Source organism: Dermochelys coriacea, chromosome 4 (assembly GCF_009764565.3).
Source record: "Dermochelys coriacea isolate rDerCor1 chromosome 4, rDerCor1.pri.v4, whole genome shotgun sequence".
NCBI classification, from domain to species: domain Eukaryota; kingdom Metazoa; phylum Chordata; order Testudines; family Dermochelyidae; genus Dermochelys; species Dermochelys coriacea.
The window spans coordinates 60276583-60287624 of record NC_050071.1 but is presented as its reverse complement, the minus strand read 5'-3'; the positions used below and the strand labels follow the sequence as shown (position 1 = coordinate 60287624).

The 11042-nt window shown below is 45.4% G+C and overlaps 1 long non-coding RNA gene across 1 annotated transcript; it reads right to left on the bottom strand.

Annotated features, from left to right (window-relative positions):
* Positions 1-909: 909 nt before the first annotated feature.
* On the bottom strand, positions 910-10795 carry LOC119855151. Its single transcript, XR_005292771.2, has 3 exons — positions 10251-10795; positions 8455-8538; positions 910-1359 (listed from the first exon to the last, which is right to left on the bottom strand). It is a non-coding gene; the product is annotated as an uncharacterized LOC119855151 (long non-coding RNA).
* Positions 10796-11042: the final 247 nt, after the last annotated feature.

Here is an 11042-nt window from a genome sequence, read left to right as displayed (position 1 = left end):
TTCTGATTGGTTTTTTCCTTTGCAGGTAAAAAGGCAAGACCCACCAAAAATTGAGGGAGTAGAGTTTTCATTCCTTTGCAGAAGCGTGTGGTTTTGGGAAGAACACAGGTAAGTGAATTGATTGGGTAAAGTGACATTCTGAAACTACTCTAGGGATGAATTTGGGGTGTAGATGCAAAGAAACCTTATCCTTATGGAGCATCTGCCATCATTCCAAGCTTGCCAGCTCATCTAGCTGAGGTGATGGCTACAAGGAAAGCAACCTTTATGGAAAGGAGAAATGTGGAGCAAGAAACCAAAGGGTCAAAAGGGGGGCCTTGTGAGTACTGAGAGAACAAGGTTTAGGTCCCACTGGGGAGTAGGGTTTCTGAATAGGTAGGAAGGTTCTGACTGGGCCTTTCCAGAATCTAGTAGTCCATGGATGCATGAAGACAAAGTAGCCCTGGCATGGGGGTACCAATAGCTCTGAGTTAGATGAGGCAGAGGTTGCAGTTCTTTTGGGCAGTGGAAGATATATAGGATAGGGGGGAAAAGTTCATGAGGTGATTTGAAATCTTCCAATGAAAAGAAGGCTGATTTCTGTCCGGTGGCAGTACCATTAGTGCCATTGGAGGGGAGTTGTATTCTGTGTAAGGGCTGGGCAACAAACTCCCTCCAGCAGTTGACTCTCTCAATAGTGTTATCTCTCTGGAGATGGAGGGGCCCAAAGAAGAAGATTCTGGATCTGGGGGAGTGAAAATGTCCTGTGGGACAGCAACTGATTCAGATTGAGGGGTTCTACTTGTTCAAGCCACTGGAGCTGGTGAGGAAGATGGTGCCTGAAGTTGACAATGATCGGACTTTGTTGGTGGTGACGGATCCCAGGGTTTGGGAGGTGCCAAGGAGACAGTACTGACAGATCAGAACACTTATGGGCTTCTTGTTGTGCATCTCTAATTTGGCCCATGAGGACTTAGGACATCCTGAGTTGATGGGCTTGTTTAGAGCCAAATCTAACTTCTTCAAAGTGGATTTAGAGGAAGACTTAGTCTCATGCATATAAGATTGCTTCCTGGATTCCTGACAAGACCCCACTGTGGGGTCTGGGGTGGAGGGGGGGGTAAGATTCTCCCACACCAGAGTCAGATTTCGCAGCAGGAGGGTCACGACTTGCTGAATGAGGCTGATGTACAGGGGATCCCTGGTCTGGGTCTGGTTGGGATCTCATGGCCTTTTCCTTGAGCTATTTGTGAAGATGAAGTTCCTGCACATCTCAGGTATGGCTGGGGAACAAATAGCAGATACTGCTCCTAATTGTAATTTGGGCTCCCCCAGGGCAGTACAGACAGCACTGGTGACCTTAGCTGACTGAGAAGGATCCTGGGGAGGAAGCACAGAGTTTGAATCCTAGGCACAGTCCAGGGGCAGTTCACCAAGAGACTATACACTAATACAGCAGTCTCCAACCTTTTTATGCCCAAGATCACTTTTTGAATTTAAGGGCAACCCAAGATCTGACCCTCTTACCCTAGGCCCTGCCCCTTCCCCTTCCCCAAAGCCCTGCCCCCTCCATCCCCTACCACCTCCATTGCTCGCTCTCCACCACCCTCACTCACTTGCAGCAGGTGGGGATGCGGGAGGGGGTGCAGGCTCTGAGCTGGGGCCAAGGGGTTCGCAGTGTGGGAGGGGCTCTGGGCTGAGCCTGGGTTGGGAGTTTAGGATGCAAGAAAGGGTGAGAGGTGCAAGCTCTGGGAGGCAGTTTAGGTGCAGGAAGGGGCTCCGGGCTGGGGCAATGTGTTGGTGCAGGAATGGGTGCAGGGTGCTGGCTATGGGAGGGGTCTCAGGGCTGGGGGATGGGGTGCAGCCTCCTGCCAGGCAGCACTTACTTTAGGTGGCTCCCGGTCAGTGGCACAGCAAGGCTAAGGCAGGCTCTCTGGCTATCCTGGCCCCACGCCACTCCTGGAAAGGGCTAACGTGCCCCTGTGACCCCTGGGTGGGGGGCATGTGGCTCTGTGTGCTGCCTCTCTCTGCAAGTACCACCCCCGCAGCTCCCATTGGTCACAGCTCCCCATTCCCAGCCAATGGGCACTGCAGGGGTGGTGCTTGCAGGCAGGAGCAGCACCTGGAGGGAGACCCCTATCTCTGGGACTTCTGGGAGAGGCATGGGGCCAGGGCAGGCAAGGAGTCAGCCTTAGCAGCAGCCTCACTGTGCCACCAGAGATTGCAATTGACTGGGAGATCCTCTAGGATCAACCAGTTGATCACGATCAACTGGATGGTTACTACTGCACTCTTAGATCTATAAGACACTAAACTGTAGACTATAAAAACTAATTACAAAACTAGATCTAATTCTTATTTTGTAGGATGAAGCTAAAGCTACGGACACTGAAGGTTCCAATCTGGACCACGTGTAAGGTTACAATTTAGTCACAGAAGTCGTGGAAGTCACAGCATCTATGACTTCCCATGACCTCCATGATTTCAGCCTGCGCTAATTTAGAGCTTCAGGGTCTCCCACCACTCATGGGGCAGGGAGCTGTGGCGGCCCCCGGAGATCCAAACCGCTGAGAGTAGCGGGGAGCCGTGCAGCTCCCGGCCACCAGGGGAAGCCTGTAGCTCCCAGCTGCCCTGGCCTCTGGAGCTGTGGCTGGTGGGGGTACCCCGCAGCCTCCAGCTGCTGCAGGCAGCTCCTAGCCCCTGAGCAGCTGTCCCACTTCAGGCAGAGTGGGGACCCACAGATCCCCATTTTGTTATGGATATTTTTAGTAAAAGTCACGGACAGGGCACTGCTTCCGTGAATTTCTTTTTTGCCCGTGACCCATCCGTGACTTACTAAAAATATCCATGACAAAATCTTAGCCTTAACCATGTGTCAGTGAGAAGGAACTGTACAGATAGTTGGTCCACCCAGCTCTTTATCTTTTCGGACAGAGGCACAAGGTGAACTAGAGCGCATGCATGGACCAGCAGACACTACTTTCAAAATCTCCAGCTCCAGGTGCATGATGCGCACACATAACCCAAAGTGGTCTACAATAGGGACCATCACTCGAAGAAGAACAAGCTGATCTAAACTGAAGATGCATCCAGCTAGACAAGCTAAAGGCTTTGTGAAAGAAGGTAAGGAATGGAAGGCTGGAGGATGGAAATGGTATTGTCATGCATCAGGACAGGGTTTTTTTTCCCCAAAATGTAAAATATCTGCAATCTGTTAAAGCCTTAAGTTCCTCTTAAAACATTATGGATCCAAAAATAGCACATTTATCCTAGTAGATATGGAAGGAAACTGGGAAGCTGGCCTCATTGTAGGCACAGATTTAAGGCTGTGTATGGGTATCTTACTGTGAATCTCAAATGTTTGGAGGGCAGTTAAATTTAACCGTAATCCTGTATTTCTTGTCCTGCTAAAAGTTGGTTTGTCTGGATGGGAGTTTGTAACTATGTAGTATGGATTTTTACCATTAAATTACTCAGTACTCTTAATCTTCAGTACAGTTTTAAAATCAAATCATAAATAAAGCCTTTCAACTTGGAAACAGAATTTTGGCATAGACTGAACTAAAGAGACTGACAGCTGCATGGAAATATGCTGCTAAGTGTTCTGTAACATGTGGCATCCAAGAAACATGTGTACTGCAAAGAATGTATACACCAACTAGACTGCATGGTATCTTTATTTCCCCATATGTGCTGGGAAGAGTGCAGAGAAAGGGAGTCCTTCAGATTCATTTAGAGTGGCATCTCCCCTACATATTACAGTTTTTGATGAAGATGCAAAAAAGTTAGACATTACAAGCATAGGGTTAGCAGCAGAAGGAACCCTTCTATTTTTTTCCACTTGAAATTTTTCTGGAGGTACTAGTGATCTGTTCAGCCACTTTATTTCTGGCAGACAAGAATATGGCTGCAACAAAGGTGAAAATGCCTGTTCCCACAACACATACTTGAAAATTTGGAAAATATTTGCTTATCAAGAAATTCACTTCGGTCTCAAGCACTGACCGATGCAGAGCTGTGAAAAGTGTTCTTATCAAACCCTAAAACCATGCCAACCTTGCCTAGTTTTCAAATTCCATAACAAACTCGAAACTCAGTCCAAGTCATTAAAAGGTTTGAACCTTTTTCAAGAGAATCTGAGAACAGCATTGTGCAAACCTGGGCTGATTTCTGGAAGCTAGAGTTGAATCTGAAATTCAAAATTCAGATCTAAACAAAGCTGCAAATGTTCTCAAAATTCTTGTTTGGTTCCAGGGTTTTGCTTTGACCCTTTATAGAGACATGGCAAAGTTCAGATCTGGAGCCAAACTCCTAAAATGTAGGAGAAAATCAGGTGAAATTGAGCACCGTAGGCTGAATTTTGTTTTGACCTTTAGGGGTGTCCTAACCTAAAAATCAAAGTGGAAATTCCAATCCAAATGTCCAGGATACAAACCCATGCAAATCAAAATGTACTTTTTCATGAACTTCTTTGATGCTGAAAGCACTGGTATTTGGCAATGCTGTAGTTACCTGTCCCCCTTTCCCATGCTGTAACTAATTTGTGAGGCACACTTGCATATGGACTGATTTTTTTCAAGCAAAATTCCTCACTGAAATGCTTATGCATCAATGTCTATTAAGGGTGTCACCAGCCATATTAAGTTCTAACTTTTCTGGTCTTATTTGTACTGTATAACTTAAGGAGGTAAGAAAGAAACTAAATGAAGCATAAGCTTTGTGGAGTCCTATGTGAAGATCCTGTGGGTCCCTAGACAAGCTTCAGTAGTCTACAAAACACATTTGAGGAAACAAAGGAAGGTTTAACATTTGGGCAGGGGATCATGAGCCAAGAGAAATACCAGTTTCCAGGAAACTAAGCTTTTCTCTGAAGGAAACAAACTTTAATGTTAGTGGAGGAGATAATGAAATATACAGATCCAGAGCTCGTAAAATGTCAGTTCAAGGGAACCTTTGCAAAGAAGTTTGCCTCGTGGCTATCTGGCAAAAAATGTAGTGGATAAAATAAACACCCAGAGTTGTTATTCACAGGGATCCTCAGTCAAACAAAAAGACAGGGGAGCCATGGGCTCTTCTCTTTCCCCCCCAAAACTGTAGCCAGGGTGGGGGGGAAGAAGTTATCAGACTCCAGCTGTTTCTCTCCCCCTCTTCCCCCCCCCCCCAATTTGTACTATATCTGTACTATGGAACTCCAGAAAAAACTGGTTGGTGACTTACTCTGCGTAGGGTTGCCAACCTTCTACTAGCACAAAACCAAACACCCTTACCCTACCCCTGCCCGCCTGTCCCTCCTCTGAGGCTCTACCCCTGCTCACTCCATCCCCCCCACCTCTGTCGCTTGCTCTCCCCCACGCTCGCTCACTCATTTTCACCGGGCTGGCTCAGGGGGTTAGGGTGCAGGAGGGAGTGATGGGCTCTGGCTGGAGGTGTGGGTTCCAGCATGGGGCCAGAAATGAGGGGTGCAGGAAGGGGCTCTGGGCTGGGAGGGTGAGGGCTCAGTCTAGGGGTGCAGGCTGTGGGGTGGGTCAGGGATGAGGGGTTTGGGGTACAGGAGGGAGCTCTGGGCTGGGGGGTAAAGCCAAGGGGCTCAGAATATGGGAGGGGGCTCCAAGCTGAGGCAGCCCCCTCACTGTCCCTATGTTTAGGAGCAGTAGGGGGGACATGCCGCTGCTTCCAGGAGCCGGGCGGAGCCACAGCTGGCAGGAAGCCTGCCTTAGCCCCCCTGCGCTGCTGACTGGACTTTTAACGGCTCAGTCAACAGTGTTGACCCGGAGCTGCCAAAGTCCCTTTTTGACCAGGTGTTCCATCAAAAACTGGACACCTGGCAACCTCTCTCTGAGTGGCCTCAGTGGAGGTGCACTGTCCAGGAACACCAGGGTCCATAGCTAGTGCAGATGCACAGCGCACATGGTGTTTACAAGTAATTGAGATCTCCAAGATTATGCAGACCTCTGGAAATCAGTACGTTCAGGGAATGAACTTCTTGCTTTTTCCAAAGGGAGGGAGAAAAGGTTACCCCCATAACAGAACTCCTCCTAGGAAAGTTTGCAAGTCAGAATTGGTGCAGTTCTCTCCCTTCCACTATGGATAACTCCCACATATGGGAGAATGAGGCCTTTAACAGACACCTATGTGCTTGTTAAGTAGCATAATCTTAGAGGAAAATTTTGCATTTGTGTTTATTTAAAACAAATGAATGAGTCACAAGCTTAATAGGCCACTTTTTGGACGGAAAGAGAGATGTGACATACCAAATAGTAGCTGGTGGCTTGGGAAATTCCAGATCATGGATTCCCTCAATTCAGAATGCATTATCTCCTGGAAACTTAGAAAGGATTTCCATGGATCAGGAAGATGAGTTCTGAAGATCATACACAAGAGTCTGTGGGCTGCTTTTCAACCTAAAGGGAGCTTTGAACTGCACCTTATAGAATCATAAAAATGTAGGATTGGAAGGGACTTTAATAGGTCATCTAGTCCAGATTGTCCCTGACAAGTTTGTCTAACCTGTTCTTAAAAACCCCTCAGTGATGGAGATTCCACAATGTCTCTAGGTCAAATCTGTTCCAGGTCTTTAACTACCCTTAAAGTTCAGAAGTTTTTCCTAATATCTAACACATCTCCCTTGCTACAATTTACACCCATTACTCCTTGTTCTGTCCCCAGTAGTTAAGGTTTATCACCTTCCTCTTTATAACAGCCTTTCATGTACTTGTAGACTTATGTTCCCCCTCAGTTGTCCCCTTTCGGACTAAACAATTTTTTTTTCGATCTTTTCTTGTAGGTCATGTTTTCTAGACCTTTAATCATTTTTGTTGCTCCCATCTAGACTTCCTCAAATTTGTCCACATCTTTCCAAAGTGTGGTACGCAGAACTGGACACAATATTCCACCTGAGGCCTTATTAGTGCTGTGTAGAATGGAAGAATTACTTCTTGTGTCTTGTTTACAACACTGAATACTAATACATCCCAGAATTATGTTTACCTTTTTTGGCAACGGTATTACAAACCCCTCAATCCTTTTCTGCAGTACTCCTTCCTAAGCAGTCATTTTCCATTTTGTATTTGTGCAATTGATTACTCCTTCCTAACTGTAGTACTTTGCATTTTTCCTTCTGATTCACTGGTGCCCGGTAACCCCCAAACCAGGGAGTATGAAGGTTGTTTGAAGCCATTAAGCATGCTTCTCTAAAGTTGCACTGTAGACAAAAAGAAAAGGAGTACTTGTGGCACCTTAGAGACTAACAAATTTATTAGAGCATAAGCTTTCGTGAGCTACAGCTCACTTCATCGGATGCATTTGAAGTGAGCTGTAGCTCACGAAAGCTTATGCTCTAATAAATTTGTTAGTCTCTAAGGTGCCACAAGTACTCCTTTTCTTTTTGCGAATACAGACTAACACGGCTGCTACTCTGAAAACTGTAGACAAAGAGGCCACACACTCAAGACCTAGATGATAAGTTGTGCATTGCAAAAAAGGATACCTTATATAAGGAGAATGTTATTTTTCAAAATCAGAGATTGGACTGATTTTTATCTGAATGTATATACTTTCAGATCAGCAACTGATTAAATCATAGTTTTAATTCCACTGTGGAGAGGTGAAGACATAAGAAATGCAGTAAAGCAATTCAACTCAACTGTAAATCACCTGCTGTTAAATATTGAGCTGCATATTGTAGCACTAGTAAGATTCCACACACAAAAGCTTCAATAAGACTCAAGTTGCTATAGTACCTGACATGGATTACATGGGACATTGGCATGGGGACTTTTTTTAATTATTCTAGACTTGGGCCTGAGCAAAGTGGGCTGCAAAGCATGGCTCTGAAGCTTAGCTTTACTGAAGTTCAGGAGTAGTTGGATCTAGGATATTAGATTTTCCCGTCTCTGTTATATTTGATTTTCACCTTATGATTCATGAATTATTGGTGAGTATCCTGACCTCTGTGCTAGGAAAGCATTTTATTATTTTGTCTTGGGAAAATACATGTGTAGGCCACACAAACTTTGAGAGTACACCTGCAAATATTGTGTTGCCACAGATTAGCAGAACATCAGTACAGACAGGAAGAGTTGGCAAAGTGAAAGCAGGATTTTCTTCCATATTTAGAATCAAATGTTTAAAAAGGATGGAGGCTGTGGTCCCTGTGCAAAATATGTACATCAACCTAGACCCTAATATGCAGGGCCAACCCCATAACTGCACGTGCAAATACACTGACTGTGTGAGTAGACAGGTCTTCACATATATATCAATTCCAATTGCTGTGATTCTTTGTGTGTTAATATCCTTGCTTCCATTAAGGGTATTTTGTGGTTGATAACTATATTAAATAAACTACAGCATGCAAGCAGCAGCTTACAGATTTTGAGGCTACAGGGTAACATAGCACCAGATCTATCTATACATCTGAAACATTGTCTGAATGCCAAATGTCTCTGGTATCACTAATATGAAGATCTTACAAACCTTGTTAATACCTCAACTCTGCAGGGGTATAGTAATTTAGAATGCATATCATCAAACATGATATCATAGGGAAACCGCCATCACCTGTATGGAATGAAAAACAGCTATAACATGTCCATCAATGTCTAAAGAGGAGCTCTGAGATTGTGTTAGCCACCTGCTAATGATTTGTCCTGTCTCTCAGTGCTGCTGGAGGGAAGTGTGCCTGATTATGGACCAAATAAAGAGAAGTGCTGAGCAGCAGCTCTTTGAGCCAGGACAAATCAATGAACATTGCAGGTGCTTAGTACCTTGTAGTGTCTGAACTTATGTTTACATCATGATCCTAACAAAATATGCACAATCTCTACAAGCAGGGCTCACAGATCATGCTATGGGGAGGAAGGAATATACAAATTTAGGTCCACACTCACAACTAGTGTAAATTCATGGAGGTCAATGAAGCTCAACTGATCTACACCAGCTGAGAATCTGACTCTTCAAGTCTAATATCAGACATGCAGTGTATTAAGCATTTTTCGGAGTATCATGATTCTATTTTGCTAATCTGTTTGTATTGTGTTACTCCAGCATTTGGCAAACTGTTTCAATGTCCAAAACATTTCATGTCAGTGCCTGTTTTAGGGTGTATGTGAAGCAGTACAAAGGCTTAGGGCTTGATTCATAAAAGCCGTTATAAGAGTGTTCTGTAATTTTGTCATGGATCTCTTATACAGCAGCCAGGCTGCATGCTGAACGCTTGATTCAAAGAAAAGAATTGTTGCATTACATGGCAATATTGTGACATGCTGATCAGGTGCTGGAGACTGCAGCTTCACACAAAATTGAATTATGGTTATCATAGGAAAATATCCTCCTGTGCTCACTGAAGGATTTAATCACATTGCCCCCAATCACTGCTTTGTCTGTTAAAACCTGTCTCGAGCCAGGAAGTAGAAGCTCACAGATTTTTCTCTGAATTCTTGAGCAGGATTAGGACCCTGGGGACAGAAGCAAGAGGTTCAGCCCCAGGAGCCTACAGATTTCCCAAGATCTGCTCAGATTTCCAAGGTCTGCCTGGGGAAAGGGCTGTCAGCATGGAGGTCCTGTGACTCCACACCATCTGGAGCCTCTCCTGCTCCTTAGCAACACAACTCTAATTCATTCATGGTGCCAGTGACATCCTAGCCTATGGCTGCTTCTGGGACACTTCTTGGGGGCAGGGGGAGAGAAGGGTTGTACAGCATGGAAGGGACTGCAAATATTAGCTTTACCAAGTATTCATCAGGTGCTTGGACAGAACCTGTGCCCCCTGCCCTGCACCAGGTCCAGCCTCATCCCCACCTGCACAGAGGGATCCCAGACTCAGAAAAAAGCCATTGTTTGGTCCCCAAATGGGGAGGAAACGGTGCCATGGGAGGGTCTGATTATTTCTGCACAAATCATTGAGGAGGATCTTTTGTCTGCTGGAATTTATGCAGGTCCTACCACTCTCTTAAAAATAAAAGGGTATCAATGACAACATTAAAACAGATGCTGCCTGTGGTGTGGTCTAGTGGCCTCTTATACTAACAGTTAATCCCTTCTCATGGATGTTTTAAAAATCCATTACAGAATACAGGAAAGTGAAGACAGACCAACTGTATAGTTTCAAATACATACATTAAAATATTTTTGGATACTGGGTTATTGTCTGGATAAAATTAAAACTATGGGCCTAATTTAGCATTGGTCTCTGTTTTGGGGGATTTTCACAGGGTACTCCACTCACTGCTAGGATGGCACCTTCTCCTTGGTCACTCTGGGGAATAGCTTACCAGGTTGATTCCCCTTCCTGCTGTTGCACAACACCATTCCTTCTTCTCTGTCACTGTTTGCAGCCCCTCTCTCACTCCAGGAGCTGCTGTGGCCTCTTATGCTTGGTCCTGCAGCCAGGTCATTCAGTGTTCCCACTCCTTCCCCCGCTTTCTGGTGTATGGTCCTTTGAAGTCTATTACTCCCACAGAGACCCAGGCAGTCTTCCAGCTCATTGTCCCAACAGTGCCATTTCCACAGTGGCAAGCAGGGGACCCTGGACCCACCCTCTCTGCTGGGTTTCAGCCCAGGGACCCAACAACATGCAGCCAAGGTCTGTTCAGTCCCCAACCTTGCTGCTCACTCCCTAGGCTGCTTCCTATCCTGGCACTCCCCTCTGCTTGGGGTTTGCAGGCCTTTCTACTCCCTCCTCCCAAGAAGCAATTAGGGGCTACTTGTCTCTTTAGCCTCCAAACACTTCTCCTAGGGAGTGACTAGACTACCTCCCTGCAGCCTCCTTCCTGCTATCAGCACCCTGGCTTTATAGAAGCCCTGCCTGTTCCCACAGAGGTAAACTTCCCCTAATTAGGGCTCTCCTCTCAGCCTTCAGCCTAATAGATTAATTGGCTCATCTGACCTCCATTAACCCCTTCAGGGCAAGTGTGGAGTCAACACTCCATCACAGGGACTTATCTATTTTCATAATATCATAGCCAAAGACTTTACAAAACTGATTCCGATATGAAAAGAAATTACTTCTTGTGAAATGGGAATCATCATATATGTAAAAAGGGCAAATGAACTGTCTCTGTAAA